Genomic DNA, 17666 nt, shown 5'->3' with positions numbered 1-17666 from the left:
ACAATTCCAGATTTTTATTTTAATGCCAATCTTTCTAGCTCTGAAATGGTTAAAAAACATCTTATAGCAAGGTCAAAAATAACTTTGTCATTACACTGATTAAAGAAATAACAACCATAATGATAAAACATACTGCTATCTCAAGCAAATATGAGATATCAAAAATTTTCCACATCATTGTTATCTCTTTATAAGAGTAATAAACATTTTAACTAATATTTCAAATAACAAAAAAACTTTCTTAATTTCTAAACATCTGACTTCCTCAAATAATTATCATTATTGCTTCAACAATCAAATCATGTCAAACTATTATAAGCAAATTTCATCATCAAATTTTAGTCCACTATGTGGTCACTAGAACATTACTAACTCCATTCATCTGTAATTTTGCAATAACAGAACAGTGCCAATATCTATGTTAACTAAACTTACCTGGTATACCATCTGTTCCAGGATAACCAGGAGGTCCTCTAGGACCTCTAGGGCCAGGAGGTCCAGGGGGTCCTGCTATTCCTTCTCCTCCCTAAAATAAAATTGAGTTAAATAAAACAAAATTATTTCCAAGCAATATTCTATCTTGTACTCTGGTATAAAACTTGAGTTTCCATGCAGTAATCTTGAAGTAGTGTCATTTCTATTAGGAAAGATTTCCATTGTTTTTCCTTGCTAGTCTTTGAATAGTTTATTAATAAGCTAAACCAGTTTTCCTTATTCCTGTTAATCCTTGCATTTTTTGTGACAGGCAATGTCAGAATTAGACAATAATTGTATAGTTATATTCCAAGGTCAGTAATAAGTGTAAGCAAATCATTGTTTTTAAAAAATGTGAACAACCTTATAATTTAGGTAGAGACAGAAATGTCAAGTTCCGTCTACTAAGATTCATCATATTTGTTATATCCTTAGTTTTTGCTACTAATCCTTAGTCCACTAACTATTGAAAACTTGTGATAGAAACATTACACTATCTCAAAAAATGTTGCGTAATGATTAACATTTTCTTAAATTTTCTTTGAATCAGTTCTTTTAAAACAAATAGACAACCATATAATAGGTAAGTCTATACATTCCTCTACAGAGGAAAAACAAATACATCAAATACATATATATAAAAAGGCCATGTATACATAGCAATTACATCTTTAAAAGAAAACAGATTTTTTGTTTTCAAAATAAACTTTGTCCAAGGATCTAATTTTAGAAGGAAACACCTATTTGGAGGACAGTTGTACCATAAGTAGATGAACAAATAAAAAAAAATGATTCCATCATCCAGTTGAGGCACTGTGTAGTGCAAGTAAAAAAACAATTTGGGTAAACATTGCATCATTATTTACAAAATTCAGGAAGAGGCAAAGATCCCTTAAACCTGTGTCTCTGATATTTCTTTCTTAGAAGTCTTGCAAGGCATTCATTTTTAAGCCTTTGTTTTACCTGGACCTCAAGATAATTATTTTACAAATAAAATTCTTGCTTAGCAAACTGGATCATAGGGATAAAACACCTGATGAAGTAATGACCCTGGCTAATTTGAATGACTTTTTGTCAATTGTAGGCCACATGCATATTCAAAGTAGTGAATATATAACTGTTTCCCAGTTTCCCCTGAAGAAGAAAGGTCCATTTTTTTGAAAGCTCTCTGGTTATAGGATTTTTATCCCATTGTAATTGTAAAGTACATATTTTATAGCTTGAAACATACAAGATAAGCATTTCAATTGAAAATAAAGTCCTATTTATGACTTTTGACCAAAAGAATTAAATAAACAAAGGGAAAAAAATGCTCCAACATTTATATTCAAATGATTGCATCTAACAGTTTGGGGATTTTGGGGGTGATAACCCCTTGTTCTTCCTAGATTCACCAGTGTAGATAGTAATACTAATACAATGCTTTATTAGGAACATCAAATGTAATGATTTTGGGTGTGTGACACTTTGTTCATTAATTCCCTGACAATTAATGAAATAAACTATTAAATTTATTAAATTAAAACAGAAAGTTCTTCATGCAACATTCACAAGCTAACTGCTTATAATTTCATAAGCTTAGTTCACTAAAACTTCTACTAAATTGTCTTTAAATGCTGGAGAAAAAAATTATAAGACTGAACATAAAACCCAAGGCTCCATAACAACATCTGTCTATCATCAAAACCCAGTAACAATTTGATAAGGATTTTAGTTTTTTAAGTCTGAGTAGAGAAATAAATTCTTTTAATATAAACTGCTTAGTACAACATATTTTTAATGAATGATTTGATTTGCAAAATTCTGTAGACAAAAAATACATATACTTAAAAAGATTGAAAAAAACAACAGGGCTTTTCAAATTACACTGCCTTCCAATTTGACCAACCAATGCAGACATGCCACTCCCGAAGGAGAAGAGGATGGTTGAAGAAGGATTATTGTGACAGAGCCAAATGAGAAAATAAAAACTGAGGTAGCTATCTCAGTCATATTAGGATTTGGGGCAAAAGATCACAGAAGGATGAGAAAGTCCCCATGGGAAATCGAGAGAAGACAAGAAACCATCTAAGACATGAAAGATGAAAAACAGGGTGCTTGTCTACAGATCCCCTGGAAACCACACAAAATAGGAATAAAACTCTGAAAAGGTATGAGAACCAACCAATAGTTACTTAAGCTATTAGGACTAACACTGCTAGAGCAAATTAAGATACACATGAGGAAGAAAGGCCAAAACAAAGGTTAAGGCTGTCCAAGAGAACTCCCATAACCCAAGAATAGGCTATAGATGGAGGATAAAGGCCTATAAACCAAATGAAACAAGCCTTAATGACCCTGGAACTAGAGGAGAGTCACTGCCAGTATTGACATCACCCAAGTTTATGAGTCGTGAAATAATGGATGAGAACAGAAGAATCAAAAGTAGTAATAGAGAAGGTGAAGGAGGAGAACAAGAGACAACAAAAGGCAAAAAAAAGGAGAACAGGTGATACTGGAAACCAGTGAGGACAAGGAATAACACTGGCATACAATCCAACATATGACATCAGGGAAACAAATATACCAGTAAAATTACATAGGCAGATGAAAGGATTTGATTGTTTGTTTAAAATTAAGCACAAAGCTCACAATGGGCTATTTATGCTTTACCCACCACAAGTATTGAAACTTGGTTTCTAGCTTAGTAAGTCTGTAAACATACTACTGTGCCACTAAGGGGCCAAATGAAGGCATACGAGATAAAACAGAGGCAAAAGCAATTATGTGACTAGGGTATCTCATCCTAACCAGTTCTTGTAACATCTCAAACCAAATACAAAGGGAAAAGATTAAGGATGAGTTTGAATTTTATGTAAAGATACACAAAGACTATCTGTACCAGTTGTTCCTAATGTGGCAGTGAAAGACTAGAGGGAAGGCAGCTAGTCATCGTCACCCATGGCCAACTTTTGAACTATTTTATTACCAATAAATAGTAGGATTGTTTTGCTCTAAACATGCTCATGGAAAGATCACTGGAAGTACAAAAGGATTTATATCTATGTTTTATCTATGTTTGACAAAGTGAGACATGGTGACCTATTCAACATGTTGTCAGACCTGAATATCGATGCTAAAGATCTAAGAATCCTTAGAAACCTTTACTGGCAGCAAATAGCAGCTATCAAAATTGAAAATGAATTGAGTGAATATAGACCAATTGAAAGAGGGGTGAGGCAGGGATGTGTATTTTCACCAGATCTTTTTAACTTATACAGTGAAATAATCCTACGAAACATCAATGAACATCAGGGAGTCAAAGTAGGCAGATGCAATATCAACAACTTGAGCTACACTGATGACGCAGTCCTTATTGCAGACTCCAAACGAAATCTACAGACTCTCCTCACAACAACAATAGATGAGAGTGAAGAAAAAGGCTTGCAGTTAAACACAAAGAAAACAGAGTGCATGGTTATCTCAAAACAATCAATTACACCCACATGTAGCATAACCGGCAAGGACGTGAGAATAAAACAAGTCGAAAGCTCCAAATATCTTGGATATACTATAACATCAAATGCAAAAAGTGACACAGAAATAAAGAAAAGAATTGCAATGTCCAAGGATACTTTCTATAAAATGAAGTCCATATTCACAAACAGGAACATAACAAATGTCACTAAAATTAACACCTTGAAATCATATGTATGATCTGTTCTCTTATATGGCTGTGAAAGCTGGACACTGAACAAAGATACAGAGAAGAGATTAGAAGCTGCTGAAATGTGGTTCCTTAGAAGGATGCTAAAAATATCATGGACTGAAAGAAAAACAAATGTGGAAGTCATGGAATTGGCAGGATACAAAAGGTCCCTCATGAAAACTATGAGAAAGAGACAAATGGAATGTCTAGGACACATCTGTAGGAAGAATGGGATAGAGAAACAGATGCTATGTGGAAAAATAGAAGGGAGGAAAAGCAGAGGGTGTCAAAGAACTAAATATATCGACAGCCTCAATAACTATGTCACCAAGAACTCAATAAGCAACATCGAGTTGATAAGGAGGATTGACAACAGAGAAGTCTGGCATGCCATGGTCGTCGATGTCTGCCGCAGATTTGACACATGAAGAAGAAGAAGTAGGATTGACTGTAAGACTATAATGCCCCCATGGCTAAAGGAGAAAGCATGTTACATGGGACAAGGAATCAAACCTCTGACCCTCAGCATTTTCCAAAAACCCCACAGTGGAATGTTAAATTATCACTGAAAGAAAGTTAAAGGAAATATAATGGGAAAGGGTAGAGTGTGTGAGATGAAGATAGAAAAACCTCCACCTAACAAATGAACAACAGATATAAGACCCAACTCCCAAGTCTGAAGAAAAGACTTGAGAGTAAATACATGTCTAAATACCATAGTGCCAATCAAAAAAGGATTGTGCTGCAATGGTAAAGGAAGCTACCTGTGCTGGTACATGTGGTGCAGTATGGTTGAAGGGTAGTCACATGATCAGCACATGTTGCTGTAATAACAAAAATAAAGAGGAATAAAAGACTGGTTTGTTATTCAAAATTTTGGCAATGCTTAAAGGGCAAATTGATGTTGAGATAGCTTTGGGTGAAAAAAAGTAGTACATTTTTGGAAAATTCTTTCATGCTACAAAAATGTAATTTGATAAATGCACAAGTGTTCACTTGTTCAAGAAGAAAATTTATTCTTGCTATGGTTAATGTAATCAGAAGTATGTTATCAGGACAGAGTATAATGTACATGAACTGAACGTTAAGATTTTTTGAATGCTGTTACTGTAGAATGAAGAGAAAAACTATTTGCAATCATAGTGTTTTCTGAGAAATCTCAGACCTTTTGTCACTATTTGTATGAATAGTAATTAAATGCTAGAATAGATTTATGCATTTATAAAATGGCTGATGAGCTTCAAAAAATTGGAAGGTATGATTGCAAATTGGATGACAATGTTGCAGAAGTACTATTTCACTGCATAACTTCAACCAGACTGGCTCTTCATTGGCAGTGGAGAGCTTGTCCATTTGTTGATTCTCAGATCTTGAATCTAACATTGCCACAAACTTAAACACACATATCTGATACCAAATCATACAAATATGGAATATTGCACTGATGAATGGATGCTGAATATAACAAAGATGATGTTTCTGTGAGAAGAGCAGTTAAAGAGCTCATATCTTACGTGGGAATTATTTACTGTACAACAAGGCAGATATACAGCCATCAAATATTGATGAATATAGTAGAGGAGTACATTATTTCTAGCAATTACTAAGTTGGAGGGATGTAGTGAATGCTAAACAGTTGATATAATCTGCACAAGTATGGTGCCTAACATCATGTTGCTAGTGGTTCTGAAAATTCTGGAATTTGATATTCTCAAATATTCCATAATAAATATAGTCGTACATATCAATCTATAAAGGTGGTTTCAGTGGTCATATTATAGCAGAATTGCACAGCAATGGTATGTAGAGTAAATACCCAAGAAACTAACTTAATGCACATGACAAGTTCATCAAATATATGGAGTCAAGATCAGGTGGAGGGAGAATAAACCTCCATAATAGTATCTAAATAACTAAATATAAGATTAACAGTTGGATATGAGCATATGTTTAGTTTACTCAATACAGACTTCAGTATAATCTACAAGGTAGTTCGAAAATGAAGGTCATAATCTTTTTTTTTAAACTATATGTGAATTTTAACAGTTTTGTTCTTACATTTAGTGAATTATATTCAGACACCTGTAAGCAGTTACTCTTTGTATCACGGAAAACAAGTGATACTAAAAATTATTTTTCTTTCAAAGTAGTATCACTGAAATGTTGAACAAGCATTTTAGTCATAAAGACTTAAAGTTTAATATGTGTAAATAATCATAATTTGCACATTAAACAGGAATTTATTTTTATCATTAGAAAAGTTTATCAATATTTACAGAAATGAAACACGTAGATATCTTTTCTGCAAATAAGAAATTTATGACATTTTTAAGAACAAGTCTTTCATATGTAAACTATCTTATTGCTGATGAAAGAATATTTAGGATCCACCACTAGGTTTTGGTTTTGTTGTTGTTAAGTGAAAAGCTACACAATTGGCTATCTGTTCTCTGTTCAACACTGCATGTATTTAATCACTAAAAAGACTTACTGTGGAGTCATAGGGGCGCAGTTGATTCTTAACCCACATACGAGAATTTTTAGTAAACTTTAAAATCTGAAATATTGCACAACATGTATCATCAGAATTGCAACCTTTAATAATCAACACAGCTAATTATGAGAACTAATTATCCAGAAAGAGACATGCAACAAGTCTCATCCAAATTCTAAGTGTTGAAAACCACTGTTCTTGTCCACTAGATGTATTGTGTAAAACTATCAAGGAAGGGTGTTGTGCTTTGGAGATGACAGTCTTATAATAGAGCCTTTTGCAATGGAAACTATGCTATAGGCTATCATCTAGATGTAGTCACCATGTAAAGCATGACTGAATGTGGTAGCAGGGACTGTAACAATGTGTTGAGGCTCCAAAACTTTTTAATATAATGTATTCAACATCTGTGCTAGTCTAGTCATATTCTAATTGTTATTACAAATTTTACTTAAAAGTATCATACTCTTCAGATCAATCCATCAAACAATATTCCAAAGGTATTTATTTTTTGGGGAAATAAGTCCAATATTAAAACAAAATATAGATGTGGTGCATAGGATAAAAGCTGTTACCTTTAATCTCTGGAGCCACAAATAGCATAGCAATATCAAGAACAAAAATTGTGCCATCTACAAATAATAGAAATAAAACAAAACTTACTCCAGGAAGTCCAGGTGGACCAGGTATACCTCTTGGGCCTGATTCTCCTGGTCTTCCAGGGTCACCCTTCATTCCAGGAAGCCCATTTAATCCGGGAAGTCCACTTTCTCCTCGATCTCCCTGTTAAAGGAAAGAGCTCAAATTATTGCAAAACAGTTACGAACAGAAACCAATGAGTATGAAATACATACAGCAAGCAATTTATAAAAAAGTCGCATACATACTATTTGTTAATTTATGCACATATCATTAGTATAAACTCTTTAAAAAATTCTAAATAAAAACATAAAGTTTATAAATTAACTTTTAAATATTAATATACACTGTATTTGTACTTTTGTGAAAAAAGCAGATACAAAAATGTTTTTTTTCATGTATATTCAGTTAATTATGAGATAGCTCATGAAATCATAAGATTAACACTTTTTATAAAACCAACACAAACTTTTATTTTAAGTTCAACATTACATTATGTATAATATTTCAGAAGAGCAACTTAACCACATTAAATACATTTTCTCAGAAGACTAGCACCACATACTGCTGTTTAGCATTTTACAACTTAACACTACAGGAATAATAATACTTAACATCACTATTACACCATACACCAACGTTACTGAAATATCATATAAACCTACAAACCCCAAATAAATTCAATGTATATATTTTTAGTAAAGTCCACATGAAAAAATTTGAAAAACTTTTCTGACCTTATAACCAGCTGGTCCAGTAGCTCCAGGAAATCCATCCTTACCCTGCAATTGAAATAACAGTGTATACATAATTAAGAGTTTAATACCTACATAATAAACATTATTGATCTTTTCAGATATACACATTCCAAATAATTAGTTGGGTAGATATTGGAGTCTTTTTTTTTTATCACTTTTTGGATAGTTAAGGTATTTTTTCCTCATAACTGTTTTAAGTTATTAAAACAATTACTTAAAATAACTAATTTCAAATTGTCTTGTATTTTCATCATTTAAGAAGGCTTAATGGTTACACAAAGTTAATAAAATATTTTATTATACAAGTCATGATACAAAAGCAATTATAATGAGGTTTATAAGCACACCAAACATTTTCTACATCTTTGTTTAATATACAATATTTTCTCAATTTTGTCAGTTACTTTGGTATGAGTAGTCTTCACATAACATATAGTGAAGAAAATCATTAACCTGTTGACTGTCACGTATTTCAGCTGCTACGGCAGCTCCTATGCCAGGTTTTTTTCAGCAAAATTGAGTAATTTTTAAAACAAAGGAAATAAGCAACAAATACTATTTTTTCTCTAAGACAAACTTATAGTAGTACACAAAATGAAGAAATATGTACAAAACATGAAACAATAACTCGTCCACAGCAATGAACAGATTAAGTTGCTTTCATTCTAGTTGCCTTTATTCTTTGTCATTCTCTTGGGGTAATGCCTGGTCTGCCTATTGTGTAAGGATATCAACAACAGTGTCCTCTGATGGTAGGTCAATGATGCTTTGAGATTACAACTTTTCTTAAGTTTGAATAAATGCGGCCAGTCTTTAGCCACTTTTGATAAGTATTGTTAGATTTCAATTAGGTAACATATTGTTTAAACAGTCTGTAAATAAGCTTAGCAACATCAGTATGATACAAGTTATCATTTAGTGTCCAATGTGACTACACACACTGTGTTTCTATTATTTAATAAAGATTATTCATTGCATTTTACATTGTATCCAGCTTCTCTATTTCATTCTTAACTAATTCAGTCAGTTTCAGAAAAATTTAGAATTTATTTGTGATAAATATCTTGTCAAATCTCTTCAGTGAAGCTATCTTGTCAATAAATAAAATCGGTTTTATCTTGTGATACCACAGTAACATGCTTGAACAAAATTAATGTATTAGTTGTATATCATAACTTGAAATCATGATATCCATTTTAAAAAACCTACAACAAAGTGAGACATACATACCTTATTAAAATACTATTTCAGTCAATCATAGCAAAATGCATTTCAAAACAGGTAAGTTCTAACAAATGATAACATACATGTTTAATAATCATACACGCTAAGCTAATTGGCAAATTTAATGTTGTTTCTCTACATTTAGTATATTATTTGTTTGTTATTTTGTATTAATGCAGAGCTACACAAAAGGCTATTTTAGCTCTGAACTATATATTTTAACATTATTAATGCTCAAACTTACCACTGACACACCATAAAAGACACCTAATGCAATGAACCAAAAACTGTTACTCAGAGTACAGTAATCATGATGTGCATGTTGTGGTTTTGTTTAAATAATTATTTATTTATTTACCCTTGGTCCAGGTTGTCCAGGTAAACCCTTCTCTCCTTTCATTCCGATGTCTCCTGTTTTACCCTACAACAAATGACAGTTTTACTTAGTTAAATATTACAAACAGAAAACGCTGATAATAAAGACAAAAAGAAGAAAGTATATCATAGATGATAAATCCTTAAAGTATTTCTATACATCTCTTCCAGAGTTCATTAAGCAAGAACAATAGGGAATCCTCACTAGGTACAGCACTTGAAATTATTTTAGGCAGGATTAGAATAAATTAATTCACGAGACCTTTTCGTTTTTTTATTTGCTATAATTTTTTGTGCTATTAATACCAAGCTTAAAGTGTACATACACTCAATTTGGTTTTATTACTCATTACTCTCTACCAGCCTAGCCTCAAATTGAAATTATTTTTGGAAGGATTAAAGTAAATGAATGTGTGAGACCTTGAGCATAGTCAAATATATTAATTGAAAGAGCTTAACTTTCTGAGACTGAAACTATAATTATATCTCAAATTGGTCAAGAGATAATGGAACTATGAGCTAAAATTTGTATGTGGGAAAAAACAAGCAAACTCAGAACCATTCTACAAATTGCTATGCTGTGGCTAGATACACAATTTATTTTCATAACATTTTGATGACAAACATTTCTCATTAACTAATAAAGTGATGAATTAACTGTATACAAAAATTTAATTATTGTACCACTTTGCTTCAGTGATAATTTCAAACTATGTTAACTTCAATGGCACTTTGGTGTGAAATTAAAAAAAAATTATTATAGTGCACAAATATTATAGTATAAATACTAGAATATATTCAAGAGAATTGATTCTATTAAGTGTTCTATAAATTATTTAATTTTCTTAAAGTTTTGCTTGAAATTTCTCTTTATTTTTTTAACAATACAAGATATTTCTACCATTTGTTTTTTTATGATAATAGGTCATTTTAAGCTTGACCATAAACTTAATAATATGCAGACATTTTTGTAATCCTCTACATCAACTGACAGTAATTCGATCTTTTTATCAAAACATTTTTGAAAGTAAATATGAAAGATTTTTGTTAACTCTTTCATTTTATTTTTAATCTGGTTATAGTTTAATCAACTGCACAAACTTTCATGTTTAGAGAAAAAAATATACTTTCATCATAAAAAATTTTCTGAATATGTTTTTAGCTTGAGTATAAACTATACTATTATTATTTAAATATTGCAGTTTTTTAACATAAGTAAACAGTATAAGTCTGTTCATGATGATATAAATACACAATGTTTCAAAGAGAATATAAAATAACCACCTGTGGTCCTGGAATTCCATCAAAGCCTCGATCTCCTCTTTCTCCTTTCTCTCCCTTGAAGAAAGCAAAAGAATAGTGATTGTTGATTAGCTGTCTTGAGAATGTTTTATTAATCAGCATTTCTACATAATTAGTGCATATTATGACGTAATATCATTTCAAAAAGTTACAACCAGATTACTGTCTGAATGTGGAATAGACTACAGCTAGAAGTGTTTTTGTGAAGAGAAAAAGCTAACTAAAGGCTTTGTATGTTAAAGATCTTCAGTTAAATGATTTAGTGAGGAGAACAGTATATGAAACTGTGTGTTAAAGAGTTTCAGTTAAATGATTTGGCGAGAAGAACAATACATAAAACTTAAGAGTCTATGAATAAATGGTTACAGTTGAAATACAGTCCAGGTGAAGAATTATGGTTGAGAAATTATGTGTAGAAATCTACACTTAAAATGCTAATTGTGAAAAACTGTAACATAATTTAAAAGAGCCAAAGCATGCCTTTATTTAGTGTGAAAGTCACATGTGTAAAAATTACAATTGTGAATGCTTTTGTGTGGAGAGTCACTGTTTGATTATTGGTCGTGGGTTATTGGTGTTACAGTTAGAAGACTGTGTGTGAAAGCTACAATTACAAAAATTAATGATGAATCGTAGTTTGGTGTGAAGAGCTAAATGTTGATTATAATGGGTTGGAATAGTTACAGCTTAGTAATTAGGTGTGAAGAATTACAGTGGTTAGTAAGTGTCAATTATTACAATAAGGATATTGAGTGTGAAAAGCTATAGTTTACCTTCTTAAAGGGAAGAGTTAACAACCATATTGTTAAACTGGAATTATAACAATTTATATTCAAATATAAATATTATACTAAACTGGTATGATATATTATGCATGTAGAAACTATATTTTCCAAAGTATTATAAAGTGTCTGCATGTTCACATTATCCAAGCATCTAAAATTTGACATTCTTTAAATTACAAACATCTTGAAAAGCTCGATATTCTTTTTAATTAAAAATTATATTTTAAGATCTCATCTTAAACAAATGAAATAAGTTATACTAAGTATCAGTAGAGTTCTTATGAAATAAATAGGAGCTTTATAATGATGTTTCTGAAATATTTGTAAGTTGATGCTGCACAATACTTTTAACGAATATACAAAGAACATATGAAGAATTTATAATTAACAGAAGTTTACCAAATCTTATACAGAATAACACCTTACCTTCATCCCTACATCTCCAGGGAGTCCTGGAGGCCCAGTACTTGTGTGGTTTCTCCCCTCTAAATATGAATTATCACACTCGCCAGCTGGCCCTGGTGGACCAGAAAACCCTCTACTTCCCTAGAGAAAAGCAAATTCTTAAAGAAATTGAAGAAGTCACTGCAAATATTGGCTTTTTTTTTCTGGAAATATAACCTGACTATTTGAATTTAAGAACATTTTATATTGAAATACCTTATAATGTGTCAGTCAAGAACAAAATTACAAAAATAAAACTACAATAAAATGTATTTCATAAAAACAGTTACATACTCAAGAATACAAAAACAAATCTATGCAGTTTATTTGTGTTACCTGATTATACACTGAAATATTACATGTTATACTTAGTTTTTGTAAACAATATAATTATTTAAACTTTTGTATGGCCAATAAAATAAAACCCTTATAATGATAAGCATCATACATTGCTGTAATTTGCAATTATATATACGTATAAAATATATTTCCGAAACTACAATGAAACTTACTGGTTGTCCTTTCATTCCTTGAAAACCTACACCCATGTTTCCTTTCATTCCAGGTTGACCTCTATCACCTTTGATACCCTACAGAAGAATAAAATAACCTTAATTTCTACCACGTATATTTTGTTACTATTATCCAAACACTGACCTTTTATTAAACAAAATGCATATCTAAGTTGTTTAAAACAATATTGTTGACATGTATGTGTACGTTTTTTATATTATGGATTAAAATATTTATTTATGAATCAAAACAAAATTAACAGATGCCATAAATATAGTGAGGCTCAACTTTCCAAAAATATAATGAAGTTACCTGAAAAAGTTTAAGAAAAACAAAAAACAATAAGTAAATACTAAAAGTTAAGCTTACTGAATCAAGAAAAAAATTAAGGCATAATGACTGAATGTTCATTTTAACAATTATTTTGACTCAACTAGCTATACTAGTTGCAATGTATGTAGAAGAAAAGCATTTTTTTAAAGTTCTGAATAAAAAAATAACTTATAGGGGTTAGAGATAAATAACACAGGTAGTCAAACATTTCCCAGAATATTCTCTTTTACTCTAATAAAAATGTCAAAGTATTTGAAATATCATGTTATTTAAAAAATGATACATCTTTCAAAAAATTATGATACTTATGTTGTGTCAAATTAAATTTTCTACCTTTAAACCCTGAGGTCCTGGATCACCTGGAAGTCCTTGTATGCCATCATACCCTGGAGGTCCCTATAAAGGAAAAGCAATAACTTATTACAGAAGATGATACAAACAACTCTAAAATAATTCCAGGATTTCTCACTAAATTTTGTCTTTAAAGTTTAATATCTTTTTAAGGACTGCATAAAAATTATTGTTAGTTATTTCTGGAATTGCAATGCCACAGCTTAATGAGTTACAAGACACAGAAGACATAGTACAAACTAGCTTACCGGGGGTCCTTCTATTCCATCTCTACCAGGTTCACCCTAGTTAAAAGACAATTTCTTATTAAATTAGTGCCTGTTCTGATTATTAGTACTTTTATTGCATATATACATTCGTTTTAACAGTCTAGAACTTTAATATTTACAACAAAAAATGTAAAATAAAAGATCATATATAACTCAACAATATCTAAAACCAAACATACATTTTGTTACAAACAAAATAAATACTTATATAAGCTATTAAAAGATATATGAATACAAAAACCTAAAAGATGACATGAAAGAGAGAAAGATGACTGGTTTTAGCTTTCAATTTTAGTGCTGTTTTAAACTTCAGATACAACTTATTTTGTATTATAATAAATTATCTTCAATGTATTTCATCCAATCTACTCGAAAGCCAACAGGAATACTTCAGGTTTCTTATATTTTGGGAACAAAACAGTATTACTAATTCTTGATTCTAAACTTTATAAAGTAACATTATTTGTAATTTATGTTCCTGTACATCTTTATATATTTTTCATAAGTCAACAATAGCGTTAAACTCATAGTAATTAAAAAAAAAAAAAGAGAAAAATCACATTTCTTTACCTTCTGTCCTTTTAGCCCTGGTGGGCCAATAGCAGGTTCTCCTTTCAGTCCTTTAGGTCCAGGTGGTCCTGAAAATCCTCTGGGTCCAGGATGTCCTGTTGCTCCTGGTGAACCTGGTGAGCCCTAAGTTTATGTTTATAGAAAACAAAGTGAATAAGATAATATGTAATGGTTAAAACATTTGCACTCCTAATACATGAAATTTATAAATACAGATAATATAGATGCAAAAATGCATAGCTTGTACTGCAATTGCAGCACAAATTGTAATGTAATGTTAAATGGTGAAATGTTACAGTAATTTCAAAATCACTGTAATGTTAAATGGTGAAATGTTACAGTAATTTCAAAATCATTAAAAATCAATCAGGTTTCTATCTAGAAATGAAAAAGAAAATTTCAATAGATTAAGATATTTGAACTATTACTAGATCTCATATATTTAGGATATGTTTCACTAAGGCTGTCTATTAATTGGTAAAGATAAGAAATCTAGAGAAACCTTAAAATCTTTTTTATTTTGAAAGCAAACCATAACCATTGCTTTAATTTGTTGTAAGTGATATGCCATTTATAATCACTGCTGACTCGTTAAAAACACTGAAAAGTTACAGAACTTTGAAGGTAACTTAATACCAGTTGTCATACTTTTTGCTGATATCAAGAAATGATCATTTTTCATTGAAGTGATTTCCTTGTTTCATCAACTTGGGTCAGTGACTTTAAGTTTGAATTTCACTTTCTTCTTTTTACACAACCTCATAACACAAAATTAAGCAAGCACATCAGATTTAATCTGGATCTTTCATAAAAGTAAACTGAATTACAAAGTTACTTGGTCATACAAAACAAACTCAAACATTACTTTCTAAATTGTTATTTCATGCAAAATGTAGAGATAAAAAAATTGAGTTCAAAGTGGCCTTTAGTTACTGAACCACTTAAAACTTTTAGCAACCACATAATTCATCTGGTGAAAACTTCAAAGAAAGAATAAAACTAACAGCACTTGCACAATAAATTATTAGCATAATATTTCTGAGTCTCACATCAAAAAATTATGTACATTAAAATGTCTGAGTCAAGGTTTTCAAAAACATTATCATTCTAGAAACAGGCAGCCTGTGTGAGGGCCAGGCAGTTTTGAGCATTTATATTCAAGTAACATCATGAAACTATTAAATGTTTTTAAACTAGGTATTACTATGGTAATAATAAAATATATATTGTTTGGCACTTCATGCCAACATTCAAGAAATATGTAACAAACTAGAACTTCTGACTTACATCCGTTCCATTACAGCCATCTAATCCAGGGAGACCTCTAGAACCAGCTGATCCAGGTAAACCCTAAAAGAAGAATGTTGTGAAAATAAATGATATATATCAACAAAAAGTTACAATACCTTTTGTACTTTAGTGATTCATAAAATTCTCACAATGAAGAGCTGTATTTCAGTCATCAGTTCTTCCAATAACTGAAGTACAGATAAAAGTAAAATTTATGCTTTTAATACATTTATTCCATTGCCAGAGAAGTACGATGCAATATTAGTTAATACTTTACATTATGTAAGGTTCTGTGGACCTGATAATTGAATGTGGGTTTAAGATTTATATTTACATTACTATGAAATAAATTATGGAAGCAACTATCTAGAGATATATAATATGGAGAAGAAAAATTAAGTATCTATCATTTATGTGCAACATAATATGTGTGCTAATAACTAGCAAAACTTAGAAACCAACTTGTAGCTTTTAGATGGCAAAAGTATTCATACTTATTTCTCAAATATTTGTTAAAAAAAGCTGGAACTCTGCAACCTTTCTGGGCTGTGCCTAGGACAGCTGCCCTGCTCAGCCCTTCCTAGTTACCTACTGATAATATGAAAGAATTAAAGATAACTGAGTTAACTTATCATCTGGAAAAACTATGGCAATAATGAAGTTTACACAGTACTGACAAGAGTAGAAGCTGAACTATTTAGAAATTTCAGTGTCTTTTAAACAAAGAAAAGCCTTTGTTTCAATTTATTTATTATTTGTAATTTATTTCCTACTTACTGGAATTCCATTGATTCCTGGGAGGCCTGGCATTCCCATTTTTCCCTGAAACAGAACAAGTCAAATTAATATATATATATATATATATATATGTATGTATTACTTCATTTATTAGCTATAAATGAAAATATACAAGTGAAAAAGATTAATAAATGTGAAAAAATGTAACATTTTAATTTTTTTGTAATAAAGAAGTAAATATTTTGCAGTACTTTGCATTTGTTTTTTATTTTCTTACCATTAATTCCAAATGTAATTGTAAATTATCTTCTTTGAGGCTTATATTAACTTCAATCTACAAGGGTGAAGCATATAATGTAACAAAATTTACAGTGTATTAAAAAAATAGAAAAGCTCCTTTTACTAATTCAGTATCTCACAGTTAAGAAACTCTTTACCATGTCTAAGCTAAAAGAAAAAACACAGAACACTAATTACTACCGTAGTTACAGCCATCTGAGCACAAAACTTTGTTTACGAAGTCTAGGTGTAGTGCTGTTTTTTAAAGCATGGTTTGGTTAGCAAAAATTGTGAGCAATATGAGAAAAGCTCTCAATATCTTTCTGTATAAAAGAAACATAGATGCAAAATGTAAAGTCCTAAATGCATGCATTTTATTAAAACTTATTCAAAATACCTCATCTTTATTAATGTTTATTTAAAAATCAAAAACAAATAATTTTTGGTTTTTCATTACAACTTGTAACAGATTTTAAGTTTGTTTCAGCTTATTTTTAAAGTAATTCATTTTGACTGAAATATTATAGAAAAATAAATACCTTAGATCACTCTGTTTACAAATTAGTGTTTTATTACTTTCTAGCCAGTCATTAATGTTTAGGAAGTTAATGGTTTTTTACATAAATGTGACATTTTGTTAAAGAAAATGAACAAAAAGAAAGCTCTTAGCACAAAAGGTTTTACAGCAAAACATTTAATTCATCATAATTAAAGTAAATGAATATGGTAAACTACCACAGAATGTATCTAATAGATAGATTAGAGACAAATGTGCACTCAAGTTTGAAAAAGTCACATCTATTATGTACTGCTTCTTTTTGTGCTTTACTAACATCTATCAACTAATAATATAACTCAGTCTAATAAGTGATAAAAATAATTAGTATTAAAAAATAATTCACATATAGCTATTACCAGCAGTATTATCACATTTCATTGTTATTGGTTTTAGCTTCTAAAACACAATTAATGGAATGTATGATATCTTATTACGAAAACTCAAGTTTATCACTTACACAGTGTTACGTACCATAGACATAATTGGCCTATAGTCAATAGTACTCTGCAGTTATGTGAACACACACTAACATCACTAAGATGCATATTTTGTTTATCATGTTGCTATCTTGTAAGGTAACC

At 30.6% G+C, this 17666-nt stretch overlaps 1 pseudogene across 1 annotated transcript in view; it reads right to left on the bottom strand.

The window, feature by feature from the left end:
- Nucleotides 1–17666, bottom strand: part of LOC143232556 (uncharacterized) — a 118674-nt pseudogene that overhangs the window by 45663 nt on the left and 55345 nt on the right. The window contains exons 5-16 of the transcript XR_013017592.1: nucleotides 16287–16331; nucleotides 15507–15569; nucleotides 14220–14342; nucleotides 13629–13664; nucleotides 13363–13425; nucleotides 12696–12773; nucleotides 12166–12285; nucleotides 10937–10990; nucleotides 9636–9698; nucleotides 8033–8077; nucleotides 7320–7439; nucleotides 436–526 (exon numbers count right to left, since the gene is read on the bottom strand). The product of XR_013017592.1 is annotated as an uncharacterized LOC143232556 (transcript). The remainder of the gene's footprint in view (nucleotides 1–435; nucleotides 527–7319; nucleotides 7440–8032; nucleotides 8078–9635; nucleotides 9699–10936; nucleotides 10991–12165; nucleotides 12286–12695; nucleotides 12774–13362; nucleotides 13426–13628; nucleotides 13665–14219; nucleotides 14343–15506; nucleotides 15570–16286; nucleotides 16332–17666) is intronic.

Source organism: Tachypleus tridentatus, chromosome 11, assembly GCF_004210375.1.
Source record: "Tachypleus tridentatus isolate NWPU-2018 chromosome 11, ASM421037v1, whole genome shotgun sequence".
NCBI lineage: Eukaryota > Metazoa > Arthropoda > Merostomata > Xiphosura > Limulidae > Tachypleus > Tachypleus tridentatus.
The sequence above is the reverse complement of the archived record's forward strand: the minus strand, read 5'-3'. Positions and strand labels throughout refer to the sequence as shown.